We start from the raw sequence: 23,090 nt of genomic DNA, 5'->3' as shown, positions 1-23,090 counted from the left end.
CTAGTTCAACCACAGTCTTATGAAGTGCTCTGGATGTAAAGTCCTCCCAATAACTACACCTGTGACTGGAACCAATTATCCCTTTATCCCCCTCCAGGCCAAACCCATACACAGGCAGTTTCTTTGCGAGACCTGGAGGCAGTTGTAACCCTGGCCCTCCTGAAGCCACGATGCACCAAAAGTACTCTGCCAAGCGCTTCTAACGTGTAGACATTTTCCTCTCCCCATCTTGGCCACCTTCAGATGACAACAGGGAACTTGCTAAATATTAACTGGCTCTACTCCCCTAATATTAAACAAAAAACCACATGGGAAATATAGAAATTCAAATAGAAGTAACAAACTTGTCATAAATCGTAAACAAAAAACTAGTTGTGGGACAGCAGGGGTGACAAATAGTCTACTGTGTAAATTTTAGAATGAGGCAGACAAAAGTGTGAAGGTTGGTTAATTTTCCCCTCCTTCTCCTGCTTCGGCTTCATCTCCTTGGGTATCCGATGTCCACAATGCCAAGTTGTCGCTCAGTAATTGCATTGTTAGTGTGCTGTCTCTCTATGACTCTTCACTTAACATATCGAGTTCAACAATGGCTTCATCAGAAGCATCCTTTGCAAAAGAGCAGGCTTTCTCTGGGAAGTTCAAAATCTCAGTAGAACACAGAGAAGTTCAAGGCCAGACCCAATCTGATAGGATGCTCTCGCTGCATTTCCTTTTTGCTGATTTCACAAGCTGCTTGGTATGCTTGTTGTGACTGATCCACAATCCCTTTCTTATCACCAGCAACAACTTCAGCCAAGTAACGTTAGCAATCTTTCATGTTCAAGTAGAAGCATTGGGGATCAAGAACTTTTCCAAAAGAGTACAAGACAGTACATTACTGCAGATAGCCCTTAGCTCACTCTCAATTTTCTCTCTGTATTCTCGAGCCATTTGCTGTTTTTCCTTAGCACCTTCCATCTTTTGCTCAATATGTGAGACGACCCTCCAACATGACGTAGGGACTCCTCCAACATTTTTTTTTCAAAATTATTTATTTAAAAAAAATCATTTTATTAGGGGCTCATACAACTCTTATCACTATCCATACACACATCAATTGTGTAAAGCGCATTCAAAACATTTTCTCTCCACTTAAACCCCTGCATTAGGTACTCATTTTTCCCCTCCCTCTCCGGTCTCCCCTCCCTCATGAGCCCTTGATAGTTTATAAATCTTGCCCTGACCGACGTCTCCCTTCACCCACTTTTCTGTTGTCCATCCCCCAGGGAGGAGGTCACATATAGTTCCTTGTAATCGGTTCCCTCTTTCCTACCCACTCTCCCTCTGCCCTCCCTGTTTTGCCACTCACACCACTGGTCCTGTAGGGCTCATCCGCCCTGGATTCCCTGGATTTTCAGTTCCTATCTGTACCAGTGTACATCCTCTGGACTAGCCAGACTTGCAAGGTCGAATGGTAGTGGGAGCGTGGAGGAAACATTTAGGAACTAGAGGAAAGTTGTATTTCTCATCATTGTTACATCGCACCCTGACTGGCTCGTCTCCTCCCCGAGACCCCTCTGCAAGGGGATCTCCAGTGGCCTACTAATGGGCTTAGTACGCCACTCCGCACTCCCCCCATCATTCACTATGGTAAGATTTTTTGTTCTGATGATGCCTTATACCTGATTCCTTCGACACCTCGTGGTTGCATAGGCTGGTGTGCTTCTTCCATGTGGGCTTTGTTGCTTCTGAGTTTGATGGCCACTTGGTTACCTTCAAGCCTCCAACATTTTTATAAGTAACCGAGAGAAGGTTCCTCTCCGCACTGGGTAATTCAGCTCCATGCTCAGTTACAGAGTTCATGTAGGCCGCCATTCACCTGCATGGCCAGTTTGGCCTTTGGCACCTGCTCATTTTTATCTGTGACTGGATATTCTGTCTCCAGAGTGGGGGGCAGCAGATAGATGGGGGCCAATTTGCTTTTTCGTATCTTGAAGTAGGTTGGCATCAAACACCCCCTACATGGATATGGTGTCATGAACATCATAAAGAAAATTCTAATCCTAAGTCATATTGCATTCACAAGAGTAGAGGTTCAGGTCCACAACACATATTTTAAAGCCAAAAACGTTGCCACGGAGACACTCGCTCCCCTCAGCCCTGTAGGGAGGGCAGAGTAGAACTGCACCTTTGGATTTCTGAGGCTATAAATAGTTATGGATCCAGAAAGCCTCATCTTTCATGGAGAGGATGATTGTTTCAAACTGCATGCCTCATAGTTAGTAACCCATTTTATAAATCACTCTGCCACCAGAGATCCTTGGGGGGACACAATTCAACCCATAGTACATCTTATCCACGTGTTAGTCCAAGTTGTGTATGAAATGATCTTGTGCTGAAATGTTTCATCCAATCTCCAAGAGATGTTACTATGGATTCAGGATGATATGCAGAATTGGAGATTAGCCATGTTTCATTTCAATATGTTTTGGGCCCCAGGAAGGCAAGGCCTACCCATTGATCTATGCTGTGGTCCTCTTTCTCAGGATCAGTAAACCATAGGCACACCCTATGCATCTCTGTGATGCATACGCTCCTTTTTTTCCTAACCTCTACCTTCTTGACATTTGTGGAAGGAATCATAGTAAAATGTAAAGGAGACACTCTTCTATTTGTTGTTTTATTTCTCAAACTAAAAGAGACAGTATTCCTGTTCTCAGGCAGGTGGAGCAGAAAGAATATCAATAACAAATACTATGGGTTAAATTGTGTTCTGTAAAAATATATGTTGGAAGCCTCTGATCCCAATTCCTGTGAATGCAACACTATTTGGAAATAGAGCTTGCTATAATTATGTTATTAATCCTATACAAATGTAGAGTGCTTTTTAGACCTAATTACTTCTGAGTTATAAAACAGAAGACTAGAGGATTGGACACAGTCTGACTATAAGGAAAGCAGAAGAATTTACAAATGACTACGATTGGCAGCTACTCCAGAACGAAATGGAAAATGAAGGACCTAGCCCTGTGGCCACTGCATTCAGCAAATCTGCTGCACGGGCCTCTTAAAGGTGTTGAAAAGCAAGGATGTTTCTTTGAGGGCTAAGATGTGCTTGACCCAAACCATGGTATTTTTATTTTGCCCTGTATGCATGTGAAAGTTGGACATTGAATAACGAAGACCAGAGAAAATAGATGATGTTAGTGAAGATAATTAAAAGTACCATGGCTGCCAAAAGAACAACAGAAGAAGCACTTTCAAAGAATTGCCAGAATGTCCCTTGAAGGCAAGAATAGTGAGGCTTTGTCTCACACAGTCTGGCCATGTTATCAGGAGAGACCAGTCCCTGGAGGAGGACATGATGCTTGGTAACACGGAGGGACAACAAAAAAGAGAAAGACTCTTGACTAGATGTATCGACACAGTGGTCACCACAACAGGCTCAGCTATAAACAGTTGGGAAGTTGGCACAAGACCGGACAGTATTTTGTTCTGTTGTCCGTAGGTCGCTGAGTCAGAATCAACTTGATGGCACCTAACAACCACAACAGTGCCCTTGGAGCTGCACCGTGAATTCAAACGTTCCACCTCTTGAACCGGAACAAAGTCAACTTCTGTCAGTTACACCTATGTGTGGTAGATTGTTTTTTCAGCAACAGAAAAGGTGACTATGCACTTGATAGAATAGGCAGAAATTAAATGGACTACATCTGGGGGAAGAAGAGATGGAGAAGCTTATTATCAGCAGCTAACACGAGGCCAGCATCTGACTGTGGCAAAGACCATCAATTGCTCTATGTAAGTTTAGGTTAAAGCTGAAGAAAATGGAAACAAGTCCATGAGAGCCAGAATGCAACCTGAATTCTATCGCAGCTGAATTTTGAGAACATCTCAGAAGCAAATTGGACTCATTGAACATGAATGATAGAAGACCCAATGAACATCAGGAATATCATTCATGAAGACAGCAAAAGGTCATTAGAAAGACAGGAAAGAAGCAAACGATTAAAGTAGATGTCAGAGTGACTCTGAAATTTGTTCCTAATCATAGAATAGCTACAGCAAATGGAAGAAAAGATGAAGTCAAAGAGCTGAATAGAAAATGTCAAAGGGAAGCTCTAGATGATAAAATCAAATATTAGAATGAAATGTGAAAATTCTAGAATTAGAAATCTAAAGGGGAAGAACATTCAATATGTCTTAAAGTGAAAGAATTTGAGAAAAAGTAGTTCAAGTCTCAAGTTATATTGATGGATTCTATGGGTAAAATATTGAATGATACAAGCAGCATTCAAAGATAATGGAAAGAATATACAGTCACTGTACCAAAAATAATTGACAATCCACAAACGTCAGGAGGTAGCATATAGTAACATATAACAAGTAGTGGTGCTGAAGGAAGAAATTCAAGGTGCCCTGGAAGCATTAGTGAAAAGCAAAGTTCTATGAATTGATGGAATACCAATTTAAATATTACAACAAACTAGTGAGGTACTGGAAGCACTCACTGGTCTAGATCAAGACATTTGGAAGACAGCTACTTTTGCCAACTAACTGGAAGAGATCCATAGTATTAGCCATTCCAAATAAAGGTGACCCAACAGAATACCCCAATCATAAAACAGTATTGTTGATATCACATGCAAGTCAAGTTTCGCTGATGATTATCCAACAACGGTTGCAGCAGTACAGTGGCAGGGAGCTGTCAGAGATTCAGGCCAGATTCCGAAGAGGACATCCAACAAAGGCCATCATTGCTGATGTCAGATGGAGCTTGGTTCCAATCAGAAAATTCTGGAAAGGTGTTTACTTGTGTTTTATTGACTATGCCAAGGGATTTGACTCTGGATCATAACAAATGATGGGTGGCCTTGAGAATAATGGGAGCTCCAGAGCACTCCATTGTGCCCATTTGAGAACTTGTAAATGGAGTAAGAGGTTGGTGTGCAAATGGAACAATGGAATACTACATGGTTTAAAATCAGGAAAGGTGTACAACAGGTTTGTAATCTCTCACCCTAATAATTCAGTCTGTATACTGAACAAATAATCAGAGAGCTGATTATTTGAAGAAAAATGTGGCATCAAGATTGGAGGAAATTTATTAACCACCTACTACATGCAGATGACACAACCTTGCTTGCTGACAGCAGGAAAGGCTTAAAGCACTTGCTGATGAAGATCAAGGATTTCAGCCTTCAGTATGGATTACAACTTAGTGGGAAGAATATTAAAATCCTCACAATTAGACTAATATGTAACATCGTGATTAATGGAGAACAGGGTTGAAGTCTTCAACCTGTCTTTCTTGGGTCCATAGTCAATGCTCATGGAAGCATCTGTCGAGAGATCAAAAGATGAGCTGCATTAGGTAAATCTGACAAGACCCTTTCTGAGTATTGAAAAGCAAGGATGTAAATTTAAGAACTAAGGTGCATTGACCCAAGCCATGATCTTTTCACTCGCCTCATGTCAGATGACATAGACACCAGCTCTTTTCTTACAAATATAATGGATTCAAGAGGGGCATGATCGTCATTGAGACAACTTACAGATAAGAAAAAAGAATAGATACAGTTGGGGTGCAGGGGACCCTGCAGTATAGACACTCCAGGGCCCCTACCTTTATTAGAGGCAAGCTAAAATACCTTTCCTGCATGTAGCCTGCAGGACACAATGGGAGAGTTCAAAATTCTGTGAAGGTTTACAAATAAGCATTAGCACATCAGCCACGTTATTCACAGAAGGGAGGGGAGGATAAGTTTGGGAACATAGAGGAACTGATAAGTTTGCAGACTGCTGCCTTCTGCAGCTTCAGTCAGGGAACAGGAGGCAAGTGTTTGTTTAGCCCAGGCCGAGAGACAGGCCAGCAATTGCTCCATTGCCAATGGCTGAGCCATCAGTATTCTCCCACAGGCCATGAACCGGTGAAAGGTGGTAGTCCTGGCCCATTTGGCTAAGGAACAAACAACTTTACCTTCACAGCTTCATATGCATGTGAAAGTTGTACCTCGAAGAAAGAAGGCAGAAAAATAGATGCACTTGAACTGTGGTGCTGGAGAAGAATATTGAAATTAAGCTGGACTGCTAAAAAAGACAAACAGATATGTCTTGGAAGAAATACGGTCAGAGTGCTCCGTAGAGGCAAGCCTGGTGAGACTTTCTTATATACTTTGGACATGTTGTCAGGAGAGACCAGTCTCTTGAGAAGGACATCAGGCTTGGTACAGTACAGAGGATGCCAAAAACAGGAAGCCCCTCCATGGGATTCACCCTGTGGCTGCAACAGCGGGCTCTGGCATAGGAACAATTCTGAAGGTGGCGCAGGGCCAGGCAGTGCTTAGTTCTGTTCTGCATGAGGTCGCTGTGGGCCAGCGCTCACTCCATGGGACCTAACAACAACGACATCAACTTGTAGTTGTTTTACAGAGCCCCAATCACGAGAATTCCAGGTATTATTTTTAAATTAGTAAAAGTTCTTTCTGGAGTTCCTTCCAACTTCCTCCTTGTAAATCCTGGGGTCTTACAGCTGTTAGCTGACTCCCCAAAGGCCACTTTGACTGATTTCTTCACTTAATGTCTCAGCCAGTTAGTTTTCCAGGTGTCCTCCTTTCTGTACAGGTTAGAAACGGGAAACCTGCTGAGACCAAATCACTAGCTGAGAGGGCACGGACAGCAGCCACTGTGCTAACTGTTCTTTGGTTTTGTGTTTGTGTCCATTTGAACTTCACAACCACGCCACTCTATCTCTACTTTTAAAAAACACGAGGCTTAGCAAATGAAATACTTTTTTATACTGAAGACCACACAGCTAATAGTTGAAGAAGTCAGGAGCCTGATTCCCATGGCAGTGGTATTAAATCACAGAGGATAATTATAAATACATTTTTAAAATCTGTAATTAGGGGAATGTCAGGCTCTAGATCTAATGGAATATTTTCAAAGATATTTTTGAGCCAAGAGAACATCCTGGCATAAAGCCAAGAGTCATCACTAGGACCTAGGGCAGTATTCTGCCTCACCCACCCCTCCCATTTCCATCTCCCAACTGATTCCAGAAAAGTATGATCTTGATCCCAGGCCTTCAAGAAGTCTAACCCCTTCTCAGGACACCACCCATCTCACATTCCCTAGGCCTGCCTTCTTGTTCCAAGAAATGGGCCTGACTGGGTCGCTGTATCCTCAGGTAGGTAGCCCAGAAGAGATGCAGGGCCCTCTGCAGTCTTCATGTGGTAAAACCCCCTTCTGACTCCAATAGTATCCCTTAACCCCCACCCCCCACCCCTACCCCACGGCAACTGTCCAGGGATGCTACAAGACAGACTAGAACCAGAACCGCCTCCTTGGGTTTCCGTGACTATAAACCTTTAAGCAGGCAGACAGCCTTGTCTTCATCCCCAGCTGCATCTGAATTTAACCTTTCATAGTATCCTTAATCAACCTCATTTTAGCAAATATTGCTCTTTGGAATTGAGCTAGGTCAACATAACTGACCTCTCCTCCCACATGTCCAAGCTTCCTCGTCACTCACATATAATGATCATTTTCTACCAGTTTAAAAAGTAAAAATAACTGACAATACTGGAGGGAAGAATTAAACCCAGATTGTGGGTTAATATCCGAGAAAGAAGAAAACAAGCCATTGAAATAATGATGTGAAACTATCATTTTAAATTAAATACAAAGAATAAAAAATAGATAAATATTCTTGGGTGGTGGTGGCCTGGAAGAATAATTCAAGTTTATTTTGCATTTAACACTCAGAAAATATGTCAATGTCATATAAAAATGTCATTTTAAATGTGCTACCTTTCTATATCTTGTCATTTAATGACTGTACTTTAACATGTCCTGACATGTTGCCATCAAGGCCTATTTATATAAAAATATAGAAAAGACAAAAGCACGGAGAATAAAGTGTGTGAGTGGATACAGGGTTTGAAAGGAAGGGGAAAGCGGGTTAACAGTGATTAGTGTAGGGTTACATAACCAATGGTTTTAATTTCTGTCGGTCAGTTGCATAACTGTAAAAAGTACAACTGGCAAAAGTGTTGTGTTAAATAATGACCGAAAACTGAGTGAGCAAGAGAAAGAGAGAGAATTGTACCTGAGGCTGATTCTATGCAACCCCAAATCTCACAGGCTCCATTCAGTTCCTTCGTTTGGAGGTCTACTGTCCTGAGGGCCTCACGTTCCACCACCCCCGTTCACTGGCCTTGGAACACACGTTGGGCTCCTGTTACACCTCCGTGGTGTGCAGTGTGTATAAGTGGCCCTTCAAAACACAACAATGACTATTTCTGCTCCGGGAGCAACAAAGGAACAGGGACCGTTAGGAAGAGGAGGAAGAGATGGCACGTATGACTAATTGGCTCCCTGCAAACCTGCTTCCTTTGCCATGGGGCCAGAAGAACTGAATGGCAGGCCAATTACCATCACTGAATATTTTGATCACAGATTCTATAGAGAAATCATGATCCAAAGGAGGAAAATACAAATCATGATCCAAAGGAGGCGAAATATCAAGTTTTCATAGACTCTACTTCCTGGGTGCCATGCAGCTTGCATGAGCCGCTGACATCATTGCCTTGAGATGGTTGTTAAACCCTAAGCTAAAGAGAGACCCTGGAGTCTTCATAAAACCACATCAGAGTTTAGCTTAATTTAAAAAATGATCTACCTTGAGCATTATTGGTTTTAAAGCAATATCTACATGGGCTCAAACAGTGATGGCAAAGACTGGATGGGAACCTCAAGGAGCAGTGGATATGTGTTAGCTGGGGAAGAACAATTCAAAACAGGAGGCTGCAAATGGTCATACAATTGGAGGCATGTAATCAATATCACTAAATAGCGCACTTAGGAACTGATGAATTAGTATATTTTTGCTGTGTCTACTCACAACAAAAATGAAATAATTGAACTACATATACAGAAGGACTTCAAAACGTGCATGGAAAAAATCCATTATACTTGAATTCCATTTCTCCATGAACTTTTTGTTGCCCTCTCATATATATTTCTCTAAGAGAGATTAATTCCACATACTAACTTTGGAGTGAAGATGGAAGTATCCTCTAACCAATAGTTCCTCGGTGCTCCAAACTCCTTTAAGATGTTTTTAAGATGAATTATTTTTAAAGGGGAGTTGGGAGAATGAATAATTGTTACTTCTGTTATCATGGACTAGGTGTGAAAGTGGCTGCCTACTGGAGAAAAACAAGCATATGACACACCAGTTAACTCAGCAATGAAGAGTGCAGAAAATATAATCTGACAGATTTGAGTTTCAAAGGGTGGCATTCAATTCCTGGTTGTATAACTTTGAGCACATCAGTTAAACTTTCTTTTTCAACTCTTCCCCATAGTACTATTATGTGGATTAGAGATAAATTAGCCCTTTTCCTGGTTTGTGCGAAGTAAGCAATCAGATTAGCTGGCCTTGATTTTCATCTAAATCTGAGTTGCAGTCAATTAATATTGCCTTCTAGCTATAATTCCTCATGTGATATAGTGTAACTCTGCACTCTGTGCCTGTTGAGTGCAGACAGCTGTTGCCTCCTTTTGGAGGGTGTTATGTTCTATACTAAGATGCTGGCAAATCAGCTCCAAACCATCGCGAAACCCTAGGTACAACCGAAAAGAAGATGCTGCCTGGTCCTGTGCATCCCCACAAATATTCCTGTGTTTGAGCCCATTGGGGAAGCCACTGTGCAATATATCTCATTAAGGACTTTCCTCTTTGTTGCTGCCTGTGTTAGTCTGGATAGACTAGGGAAACAAATCTATAGAAACTCATATGTATATAAGAGAGATGTTTATATAAAGGGTAAGTGTACATTAAGAAAGCATCCCAAACCAGTGCTGTCCAAGTCCATAAATCCAACATTAGCCCGTTTTTTATGTCTGACACCGATCTACAAAGTCCTCCTCATTCTCACAAAACACGCAATGATGCTGACTGCAGAAAGCCGAATCAGTGAACGTGTAAGCATCTCAGCGCTGGCAGGGGTCTCCACACAGGTTCTCCAGCACCCAGGGCTGCATCAGGGTAGGTCCATGTGGCTTCTCCTCCGGGATGTTTCACAGGAAGTGAGCCTTGCCAGCTGAAGCAGGGAACTGGCTAAGGCAGCTTCACCGTGGTCTGACCATCCGAGAGCAAGAGACCTGAGAACCAGAAGGGTAAGGCTCACTGAGCCATTTATCTCTCCACCTTTCAATTAATCCCACATGTGTTTATTGGCCAGGTTGGCACGATAAACCTTAACTACCTCACTTCCCTTCCATTTTACCAAATATGAGGTCCTTCTCCAGGGACTGGTCTCTCCAGATAACATGTCCTAAGTCCATGAGACAAAACCTCTCCATGCTTGCCTCTAAGGAGTATTCTAACTATACTTCTTCCAGGACCAATCTATTGGTTCTTTTGGAAGTCCATGACCCCTTCAGTATTCTTCACCAACACCATGGTTCACATATGTCAACATGCAGCACTCCAGTGCTCTTTGCTCAACATCTCTCTGCAGATAGTTTTGAAGTCTGAATGAAGTACTGTATTAACCTTAGGGCTCTGGGTTGCCTTTTTATTTGTTTTTAGAGCAGGGATCATAAGCAGAGCAGAAACACATATTGAAGGGGGAAAAAAGAGAAGTGTAGGAATGATACAGCTTTGCCATTCTGTGAGGTATAAATGTGTGCCATTTGTCAAGTAGGAGCAGAGAATCCCAAGCCATCAAGAAAGAAGTGCCACCAGTGGAGCACACACGGGATCCCTGCCTGAAGTGGCAGAGGCAGCAGAGATAGCGGACCCTGCAGCGCTAAGACCATTAGACAGAGCAGAGGAACCGTACGGAGATCATGAGGCAGAGCAATGGTGGCTCAGACCACAGGATGAATTAAATGAGTGCCTTTGCTCAGGAGGTGGGCTTGCAGAATGGGGTGACCTTTGACTAGTTTTCAGTGCTAAGTGAGCTTTGTAAAACTTGCCCAAGAAGGGAAGAGTCCACTGGACCAGATGGCTGAGAGGCGGAGTGGATTAAGGAACCCAGCAAAGAAGAGCCCCATGGTGGAGATGATTGGGGCTAGGGTAAAGAAAGGTAAAGAATAGGGTAAAGAAAGCTGGAAGGTGGAGGTGTGGCTGACTTCTGCTTCATAGGTATCATCCTCTCGCAGCGGTGGGGTCAGATTCTCCTCCCTCCTTTGTAGCCAGAGGAGGCTCCATACCATTGTCTTCAGAGACCAATCTCTCACTATTCCCCAGCCATCTGGGATGGGCTTCCCTTGGGAAATGCTTACCACATAGATGTCAGCACCCCCTACAGCCCTAAGCCAGAGGGACTGCTCCCTTGTCTCCCCATGCATCCACCCATTGTAGGGTGCCAAACTCTGGCATTTTTTATGTCTCCCTCACAGGGAAATTGATTTCTGGGTCCAAGAAGAACCTAGAGTTCAAAGCCCAGTAGCCTTCCAGGTCCTGGGACCCTAGGTTGCCATTCTACCATATTTTTGGTACTAGGACCCAGACTTCTCCAGGTCTTTACTCCTAAAGGGGTCCAAGTCATCATTGGTGCATCTACTTCTCCTCCCTAAAGAGGGATCAAGAAATAAATCATTGCAGGGCTAAGGGTGATGGAAATTGTATTTAGGGGCAGGGCTGTGGATGGCATGCTCCTGCTCTCGGATTCAGTCCATGCAGGGAGAAGAGGTACAGTATGAAGAAGGGCCACCAGAGCCAGCTGGCTCTGCCTTGTTACACAAAGAGTTGAGAATTCATAACTCAAACACAACTTGTCAGGCGCTTATGACAGTGTATTAAATGGTAGGAAAATAGGACATATTTTATAAAACAGTTTATTTGCTTGACTGTGCATCTAACATTAAGGTATTTCATTGTATGGCATGTGGGGAAAATGTACTCAAATATCAGGCACAGACTGAATTAGTTGTTTGCCTGGTGAAGTGTGTCCTTTGTTAGAATAGCAAAGCATAAAATGAAAAATTCAAACTTGAGAAACTAATTTCAATCTTTGGGGACCTAGTAGCATCCAATAGTTGGGTTTTCATATTCAACAAGCTTTAATTGTAGCATTAGTTTCCTGGAAATAGCCATGTGAGTGCATGTATGTAACTATTTCAGAGTCAACTGTAGACAGAAATATTTGTACTGACATGTAATCATAGGAGTCAAAATCCCATGACCTTTTCTTCCGTGGCCGCCTACTTCCTTACTTTCCTTCCTCGGCAAACTTTCTAGTTCACAATATAATCCCTTCGGGACATCCGTCATCTGATTTCAAGAGACTATTTGGATAATAAATAGCTTGGAATGATCATTTGATCGCTGACTGGATGCTGAGTCAATTTTCACAGCTCACCTACCCTCATCAACACTCAGCGCATGTGTAGGGACCCCTCACCTCTTTGACGTCATTGGTACTAAAAAAAAAGCATCTAATGGAAGCATTTTCCAGAGGTTAACAGTGACATTATGTTGCATTTATATTTCTTACCATTTCCTTTCCATCTAATACACTTTAAAAATTGGTAAGGAAAAGCACCAAGTATCCTTTTCATGTTATATGTTGCATAAAAACAAAGTATTTATTTTTTTTAAGAACATACAGTGTAAAGAATTATGTTGACTGAACAATCTAAACAGTAGGATAAGGAGCAATTAAGCACTTGGTTGCTTGAAAGAAGATGTAATTATATCATTCATTACTAACTGATTATTAACTAGTTACTCACAAATTTTTTATCAAAATTAGAAGAGTACAAAATGTGGTTTCATATGTTTTTTTGTTCTAATATTGTGGAAATATTCAGAACATGATCATTCCCAACCACTCTTTTCACGATATACATTTAGTGTTTCTAGTTTTTCTTTATAGTTTTATGTAGTCAAACACACACACACACACACAAAATACTTGAACTTCTGTAAGATTAATTTTGAATACTAGAAGTGCTGCATTAGAGAACATGAACTCTCAACATTATGAAATATTTCCCCATGGGATCAAAAAGTGAATTTTAGTAGCCTGACATCAATAGAACTCCCTTCCACCCCACAATCTACTTTAAATCAATTGCCTCTGTATTAGCCAAGGAGATCTGAGCAGGGATGGTGACACTTAGGGTTGCTAGCAATAGGAGAGCAGCTCAAAACCACCAACTGCTTCGTGGCAGAAAGACAGGACTTTCTAGTCCTTTCAAGAGTTACCCTCCTGGATACTCATAGGGGCAGTTCTACCTGTCCTACAGCGCACTCAGAAGTTGGCCTCAATGAGTTTGGCTTGGTTTGTATAACCCAGGACAGGCTGGGTTTATGCTCAGGTAAGAGACAACGCCACACTTTTAGGGCCATCAGACACAGATAATTTTACTCATGCACAGCACCTGGTCATGCTTGACTGTCTCACTTTCCCTCCAGGAGTTAGTTCGTTAGAGCAAGCAGACACTTTCTGAAACATTGGCCTTGCCCCCGCAGGAGGAAAGAGAGCATACACTCCAATTTACAGCTTCCACCTAGAACAGATGTTTCTCTTTCTTTTCTCTAAAACTATCCCCAAAATTAGAATAAACAAAAGAAACTTTATATCAATGAAATAAAGACACATCCTTATCTTTGAGCTAACTGCATAAGAAAAATAGATGACAGGTACACTAGTAATTTGAAAGAGAGAATAGAAGACATTGCAAGAAGGCACCTACTCAATAGCAAAAGAAAAGAAATAATAACAATCAGGGCAAAATTAAACCAGTGGGAAGACAAGAGGATGATGCAAAAGATAAATGCAGCAAAAAGCTGGTTCTATGAAAGGATCAACAGAATTGACAGACGGCTGGCAAATCTAACCAAGGAAAGGAAGGAGCAAACATCAATACCAGTATGAGGGATGAAACAGGGGTAATTACAACAGACCCCAATGAGATTAAAAGGATAATCACAAAGTACTATGGAGGACTGTATTCTAATAAATTCATAAACATGGAAGACATGGATAGATATTTGGAAAAACAGTCCCTCCCTAGATTATCTCAGACAGAGGTCAAGAAGATCAAGAAGCTACCAATAAAAAAAGCCATTCTATGAAGCCAGCATAACTTTGATACCCAAACAGGACAAAGACCCCACAGGTATAGACAACTACAGACCAATATCTCTAATGAGCATAGATGCAAAAATCCTTAACAAGATATTGGCCAATAGAATACAAAAGTATATACAACACATCATCCACCACAACCAGGTAGAATTCATCACAGGGATACAGGGATGGTTTAACATCCAAAAATTCATCGATATTATACACCACATCATTAAGAAAAGGATAAAAACCATATGATAATATCCATAGATGCAGAAAAAGCATTTGACAACATCCAACACCCATTCCTAATTAAGACACTCACAAAGATAGGAATGGAAGGAAAATTCCTCAAGCTGATACAAGCCATCTACAAAAACCCAACAGACAACATCGTAGTTAACAGAGAAAAGACAAAAACAATCCCACTGAAAAAGGGTACAAGACAAGGATGTCCCTTGTCCCCACTTCTCTTCAATATCATACTGGAGGTTCTAGCTAACAACATAAGACAGCATAAGGACATTAAAGGTATCCAAATGGGACAGGAGGAGGTGAAACTATCACTATTTGCAGATGACATGATCCTGAACATTGAAAATCCCAAAAGTTCCACAACGGGAGTACTTACAGTGATAGAGGAATATGGAAGAGTGGCAGGATGCAATTTAACACCTCAAGAACAAGGACAAAGGTGGAGGACTTGCTTTACCTGATTTTGATAATTACTACACAACTACAGTGGTCAAAACAGCATGGTACTGGCACAATGACTTATACTCAGATCAGTGGAAAAGAATAGAAAGCCCAGAAGTAAAACTATCAGCATATAGACAACTGATCTTCGATAAGGGTCTCAAAAACATCAAGTGGGAAGCAGATGCCCTTTTTAACAAATGGTGCTGGAAACAATGGATATCCACATGTGGAAAAATGAAGCAAGATGTTTACCTCACACCATGCACAAGAACAAACCCCAGGTGGATCACAGACCTAAAAGTAAAACCCCAAACCATCAAGACCATCAAGGAAGGAATCGGGACAAACCTAAGATCATTGGCCCAGGGAATGCATAGGCTCACATGGAAGAAGCACACCAGCCTGGGTGATCACAAGGTGTCGATGGGATCAGGTATCAGGCATCAAAGAAAAAAAAATCATATCATGATTTTGAATGAATGGGAGTGCAACTTGGGGACCCAGAGCCCATCTGTAGGTAATTGGACATCCCCTTACAAAAAGGTCTCAGAGAGGAGATGAGCCAGTCAGGGGGCAGTGTAGCAATAATGAAACATACAACTTTTCTCTAGTTCTTAAATGCTTCCTCCCAACCCCTCTTACCCCCAACTATCACGATCCCAATTCTACCTTACAAATCCAGCTAGACCAGAGGATGTAGACCAGAGGATGTACAGATAGAAACTGGAAACACAGGGAATCCAGGACAGTTGATCCCTTCAGGACCAGTGGTGAGAGTGGCAATACCTGGAGGGTTGAGAGAAGGTGGGGTAGAAAGGGGGAACCGATTACAGGGATCTACATATAACCCCTTCCCTGGGGGACGGACAACAGAAAATTGGGTGAAGGGAGACGCCGGACAGTGTAAGATATGACAAAATAATAATTATAAATGATCAAGGGTTCACAAGGTAGGGGGGAGGGTGGAGGGAGGGGAAAAATGAGGAGCAGATACCAAGGGCTCAAGTAGAAAGCAAATGTTTTGAGAATGATGAGGGCAACAAATGTACAAATGTGCTTGACACCATGGATGTATATATGGATTGTGATAAGAGTTGTATGAGCCCCCATTAAATGATTTATAATTTATTTATAAAATAAATATAATGTATAAAAATATATAATTTATTTATAAAATGATTTATAAATATATATAAATAATATGTAAGTTATTTATATATATAATTGATTTTATATTCTGAAATATATACATAAAAAATTTTTAAAGGCACCCAAGACTGTATGACAGATAGAGCATAAGGAGTACTTCTCCAAAGAACGATGTTCATTCTAAGAGACAAATCCGTGACTTAAAATCGATGGCGAGGAGGGTGTAGGAGGTCTGGCAGGGCTGGATCAAGGACAATGTAACCGAGAGGAATTCCTGAACCCAAATGAAGCGTGAATATGATAGTAGGACAAGAGGAAAGTAAAAGGAAATAGAGGAGAAAACTAGAAGGCAAAGGGCATTTATAGAGATCTAAATACAGGCATGCGCATATATAAATATATTTATATATGACGATGGGGAAATAGATCTATGCACATATATTTATAGGTTAAGTATTAAGGAAGCAGATGGACATCGGGCCCCTACTCAAGTACTCCCTCAACACAAGAATACTTTGTTCTAAGAATCCAACACTCTGAGATGCTCACCTTCCGACACAATCACTGAAGACAAAGCGGGTGCATAAGCAAATGTGGTAAGCAAAGCTGATGGTGTCCGGCTATCAAAATATATAGTGTCTGGGGTCTTAAAGGCTTGAGGATAAACAAGCGGCCATCGAGCTGAGAAACAGTAAAGCCCACATGGAAGAAGCACACCAGCCTATGTTATCCTGAGGTGTCAGCGAGATCAAGTATCAGTCATCAGAGACCCAGGGCAAAAAAATCATAATGTGAATGAGGGAGGAGTGCAGAGAGGAGGCCCAAAGCCAAGCTGTAAGCAATTGGACATCCCCTTACAAAGGGGTTGTGGGGAAAAGACGGGCCAATAAGGGTACAGTGTAGCACCAGTAAAACATAGAGCTTTACTATGGTTCTTTAATGCTTCTTCCACCCACCCCTCCCTCCACTATCATGACCCTAATTCTGCGTTACAAAGCTGGCTACACCAGAATATGTACATGGATACAGATAAGAGCTGGACACACAGGGAATATAGGACAGATAAACTTCTTAGGACCAATATTGAGAGCAGCCATACCAGGAGGAGAAGGGGAAGGTGGGGGGAGAATGGGGGAACCAATCACAATGACTTACCTATAACCCCCTCCCAGGGGGGTGGGCAACAGACAAAGGGGTGGGGGAAGACATCGGACAGTGCAAGACATGAAGAAATAATAATTTGTAAAGTATCAAGGATTCATGAAGGAGGGAGGAAAGGAGGGAGGGAGGGAGGGGGAAGGAGGGGAAGAAAAATGAGGAGCTGATACCAAGGGCTCAAGTAGAAAGAAAATGCTTTGAAAACTAAGATGACAACATATGTACAAATGTACTTGAGACAAATGATGTATGGACTGTGATAAAAGTTGTATGAGCCCCCAATAAAACAATTTTTTTAAAAAGAGACAAATCCAGAAATACTCTTTTCAAAATCAGAGACAAATCCAGAAATATTCTTTTCAAAATCAAAATGTCAACGTGTTGTGGGCTGGCTGTGGAGATCTCAGCCATTTTGCACACTGGACTGACTGACATTGAGGTGAAGATAGATAAAGAAAATTATAGGCTATTTAAAAAAAATTTTTGGGGGGGCTATTTTTTATAAAAACATTTTATTAGGAGCTCTTACAGATATTATTACAACCCATAGTTCCATTAGATCAAGCATAATTGTATAATTGCTGCCCTTATCATTTTCAATACATTTTATTTTCTTGTTGAACTTGATATCAGCTTCCCTTTATCCCCTCCCTCCCTAACCCTACCGCTCCCCTGAGCCCTTGGTACATCTTACATCAACATTGTTTTTGCCTTAACTTTCACTATCCCATATATCCATTCTCCTTAAATTCTGATGTTCGTTCCCTTCAAGTGGGGTTATTCAGTCGTCATAGCTATTGGTTCCCCCTTCCCCTCCTTTCCTCCCATAACCTCAGGCAGTCAACAATCCCCTTACTGTTTCTGAGGGGATAATCTACCTTGAAATGTCATGCATTGAAAGATCTTGGTTGTACCCATGTATATATGCAGGACTAGCAGCCTTAATGAAGTAAACCTAGGGCCATAATAGTGGGAGGAGGGAATTTTAAAGAACTGGAGGATAAATGTGTGTTTCATCAGTGCTCTACTGCACCCTGGACATATCATTCCTTCCCTGTGGACCTTCTGTGAGGGTCTGTCCAACTGTTTTGCAGATGAGCTGTGGGTATCTACCTTACCTATCTATGCTCCTTCCCGTCAGTTTGATTGCTTGTTTTTGAACTTCTGATATCCTTTCGCATGGACACCTCATGATCACACAGGCTGGTGTGCTTCTCCCATGAGGGCCTTATTACTTCCTTGCTAGATGGCCTCCTGTTTGACTTCAAGTCTTTAAGACCCCAGACGCTATATCTTTTAATAGCCAGGCACCATCAGCCTTCTTCACCAAATGTGCGTATGCATCCATTTTGTCTTCAGTGATTGTGTCGGGAAGTTGAGTATCCTACATTGCCACTTTATTAGAACAAACCATCCTTATACTGAGGTAGGATTTAAGTAGAGGCCCAAAGTCCATCTGTTTCCCTATTATACTTATATACATACCTAGATAAATATACCTATCTTTGTATATTTTTACCTTTACATATATACATATCTATATTTATACCTATATATATAATTTTTACTCCCTAGTTGTTTCTTCTATTTCTTTTTATCTTTCCCCCTGCCCCACTTTTATGCTTACCCCTTGTTCACCTCTCAGTAATTCCTCTTAAATACTTTGCAATTGATCAAACACCCGCAGGGACACTACCCCCTCATCACCATTGATTTGAGGTCCCTTGCTATTACCCTTTCTGTTCCTAGGCTAATTTTACAACTGTTTATTGAGCAGAGAAAAGTATTTGAGAAGCAAGCCTGTGGCTGCTCAGTTATTCCACTGAAGAGAAGGGAGATTAAAAATAGTTCTTACACACACAAAAACACATCCTGATTCCTACCCATATTTACTTCTATCAACTACACACAATTTCCTGGTCTTTCCCTTGCACTGCAGGTTCACAAAGAAGTGCCTTCATTCATGGATGAACAATAAACAAAAGATGACTAAGTAATACGTTTGATTTTAAGCTCTTTCTATAAGTTTACTAACTTAATGCTATCATCACTTCAGTAGAAACCACCCATAATCTTTCCTACAAAGATACAAAGGCAGAGGAAATACATCATACAGTAATAGAGAGGAGGTGAAAAATGGGTGCACAGAACTTAGTAGGTCAATGGAAAAGTAAGTAAAGATGAACCAGACAAGCCTTTTCCCACTGTCTTGGAGCCAGCGGAGGCCTGCTGGGACTTCGAAGGTGGCAAATATGCCTGGAAGGCTCTATGCCACAGCCCCTTCAGCTGGCTACAAACGGGACCCCCGGAGTCAAAGGGAGCATATGCCCCTTCTTAAACTTGTAGGTGTTTTGCCCACCGAATTAAATGAAACCGAATTCTACTCAGGCAAGAAATGTGCCAAAAAACAACACAGCAACTGCTAGTGGCAAGCCTAACAAACCCACAGTAATGTGGAGAAAGGTAACTCAACACCATGGCAACAAAAGACCCAGGCACCAAGGTGCGGCTCAGGCCAAATTCCAAAGCAACTTGCCTGCCAAAGCCAGTGGGCATAGAATCCGCTCCCCTCAAGGGGAGGCTATTCTCCTCAAAGATTTAAACTTACTGGTAGGTAAATAAATAAAATTGTGTTGTTGTTGATTTTTAATTAACCAGATAAATTCACATTCAAAGCAGCCAAACCGAAGTGGCATGACTGAAACCACAGTCAAGTATTAGAAAAATAAGACATTAAAAGTGTGTAATTAAAAAAAACACATTAAATAGGTAAAAGGCAAAGACATGTAAACAAATAAAAGGTTTTGCCAAATATCTGTGGCAAGATATAAAAAACATCTATTATGCATATGATCTATTTTTCAGAAGAGGAGAACAAAATTAATGGAGCAGAAAAAACAATAACAAAGATCATAGAACTTGGATCCTATGTTAAAAGGTCATGTGTGTACATGACAAACGATACCAGGATTCAGTGCCAGTCAAGGACTAGAAAACGAATATGCTTCCAAATAAAATATCAGACCCAAACCAAACTCACCGCCATTGAGTTGATGCTGACTCATAATGACTCTGTGGGATAGGGTAGAATTGACTCTGGGTTTCTGAGACTGTAAGTCTTGACTGGAATAGAGAGCCCCATCTGTCTCCCACAGAGCGAGCTGATGGTTTCGAACATCAGATCTTTTGATTTACGGTGCAGTGCCTAACCTCTAAGCTAACCACAAAGAGATAGATTTCCTTTAAAAAGTAGCACACGCTCTTAATGGAGCTCCAAACATTGCTCTTGTAAGTTAACATTCTCTAGTTCTCCCAGCAGCCAGTCTTCTTTGAGAAACATATCATATCATTATGTCATATCACATCACATTCTGCTTAAACTATTTCCTTGATTTCTGATGATATGCATGACAAAATCCTTTCTGTTAGGAGGTCTGATATTCATTAGCTGATTCCTACCTATATTTGGCTCATGTTTTGAGTTACTCTCCTCTCACCCTCCCTAAGTTCCTCCTAGGGGCATTTGACCTACTTTCTTTAATACACATCAGTACTGATTCTTCAACAGAACCTTTATACTTGCTATTTCCTCCGTCTGTAATATCCTTCTAAGGAGCCCTGGTGGTGAAGTGGTTACTTGTTTGGCTGGTAACTGCAAGGTCAGCAGTTCAAAACCACCAGCCACTCTGCAGGAGAAAGATGAGGCTTTCTACTTCTATACAGATTTACAATCTCAGACACCCACAGGGACAAGTTCTATGTACATATATATACATTTATTTACTACAGGGTTGTCAGAGTCAGCATCGATTTGATGTCAGTGAGTTTGGATTTTGATTATAAAGGCTACAGCCAAGAAAACCATGTTGTGGATGAAGCACACTAGCCTATGTGACCACGAGGTGTCGAAGAGATCAGGTATCAGGCATCAAAGAACAACAAATCATATCATTGTAAATGAGGGGGAGTGCAGAGTGGAGACCCAAAGCCCATGTGTAGGTAACAGGACACCCCTTTACAGAAGGGTTAGGGGGAGGAGAGGAGCCAGTCAGGGTGCAGTGGAGCAACAACGAAACACACCACTTTCCTCTAATTCTTAAATGCTCCCCCCACCCCCACTATCATGATCCCAATTCTACCTTACAAATCTGGCTAGACCAGAGGATGTACACTGGTACAGATAAGAACTAGAAACACAGGGAATCCAGGGCAGATGATCCATCCCTTCAGGACCAGTGGTGAGAGTGGTGATACCAGAGGGTGGAGGGAAGGTAGGGTAGAAAGGGAGGAACTGAATACAGGAATCTACATATAATCTCCTACCTGGGGGATGACAACACAAAAGTGAGTGAAGGGAGACGTTGGACAGTGTAAGACATGACAAAATAATAATAATTTATAAATTATAAAGGGTTCATGAGGGAAGTGGGGAGGGAGGGGGAAAATGAGGAGCTGATACCAAGGGCTTAAGTAGAAAGCAAATGTTTTGAGAATAATGAGGGCAATAAATGTACAAATGTGCCTGACACAATGGATGGATGTATGGATTGAAATAAGAGTTGTATGAGTCCCCAATAAAATGATTTTTTTTAAAAAGAAAACCATGTGTAGTAATTCTTCTCTAGAATATCTGAGGTCACCATGAAATATACTCCATGGCAAAAGGTTTGATTTGGGGTTTTAAACAGCTGCTGTTAAAATCAATAATAAATAAAAAAGACTTTTTAGTGTATTACAAAGATGGTTTATAAACCATAAATTGTCTTATTAGAATATAGGTTCTAAATCAGAACCTAAATCAGAATATAGGTCCTATCTAAAATATTAATATAGCAGAAAGTTTCGGATGACAATGAGAGCCCACGATTCATTTGTGGGAACGACATAGGAAATCAGCCTCCGGTGACCTCCCCCATCCATAGTATGGGGACGGGAGGAAAGTGGTTCCTAAACAGAGTGCACTGGAGAGGTAAGTATAGAAGATCAAAGGGTTAAATCTGACTCAAGCAGTTAAACTTTATGAGTTGACCTCCCCCCTCTGCTGCGAGCTGGACCTGACCTGGTTTTCCACATTTCCTGTATTTTTGTTTGTTTTTGGCTGGTTCACATTAGTGTTTATCTCAGAAGTGTTACGCCTTTGGGGGTCACCCTCTGGAAGCTGTGTTATATGTTTTTCTGTTTTTCGGTATATGAAAACCAAGATTGACAGCAAGTAAGGACAGCAAGTAGAATAAGGTTTTCGGGGATGGGGGTAGAGTGGCGATAGGTGCATGTTTAAAAGGGAGATGATGACAAGGAGTCCAGGCAGGAAAAGAATGTTTGGAAACTGATTGTGGTAGCAACTGTACAATACTGCTTGATGTGATTGAATTATGTAATGATATGATATATGCATTAGTTCCCAATGAATAATACATTTTTATGAAAGAAAAGAAATAACACATGGAACTCTCAATAAAATAAGTTTTGATGAACATATATATACTTGAGAATCTATTGCCACAGTGTTCATGAATGATGAAGTATTATTTTTTATATATTGAGGGATTCATTATTTTTCAAGTTTTACAAGTTATATGATAGCATATTGCATTCCTTTATTTATATATACTCTCCCCTTTTTATTCTATGTACTAAATTATCCATATCATTTCCCCCTTAAAATTATATGCACTCTGCTTCTCAACAAATGATACCACCCATCATGACCAAGAACTGCCAGATTTCTGACTCTTGCCTTGATAGATGGCATATCATTTCCACATGCAGACTTTGTCATGCTTTATTATCTGTGATTTCTCAATGTAGCCTTAAAATCATGGCATACATTTGTGTTGGAGTAATTGGCAGCCATTATCTTCTTTAAAACATTATTTTATTGGGGGCTTGTACAATTCTTATCACATCACAGTCCATACATACATCCATTGTGTCATGGACATACGTACATTTGTTGCCCTCATCATTTTCAAAACATTTGCCTTCTACTTTAGCCCTTAATATCAGTTGCTC

The 23,090-nt window shown here is 41.2% G+C and overlaps 1 protein-coding gene and 1 pseudogene across 1 annotated transcript in view; one reads left to right on the top strand and one right to left on the bottom strand.

Moving 5' to 3' along the window:
- The window catches only part of PDE1A (phosphodiesterase 1A), a 299,823-nt gene that overhangs the window by 178,745 nt on the left and 97,988 nt on the right, over positions 1-23,090 (top strand). The gene's annotated exons all lie outside the window — the stretch shown is intronic.
- Positions 407-1,869, bottom strand: LOC101641091 (annotated as a pseudogene).

This window comes from Echinops telfairi, unplaced genomic scaffold (assembly GCF_000313985.2).
Source record: "Echinops telfairi isolate 266 unplaced genomic scaffold, ASM31398v2 ScPeMD7_3;HRSCAF=10, whole genome shotgun sequence".
Lineage (NCBI taxonomy): Eukaryota > Metazoa > Chordata > Mammalia > Afrosoricida > Tenrecidae > Echinops > Echinops telfairi.
This window is presented reverse-complemented; position numbering and strand designations above follow the sequence as displayed.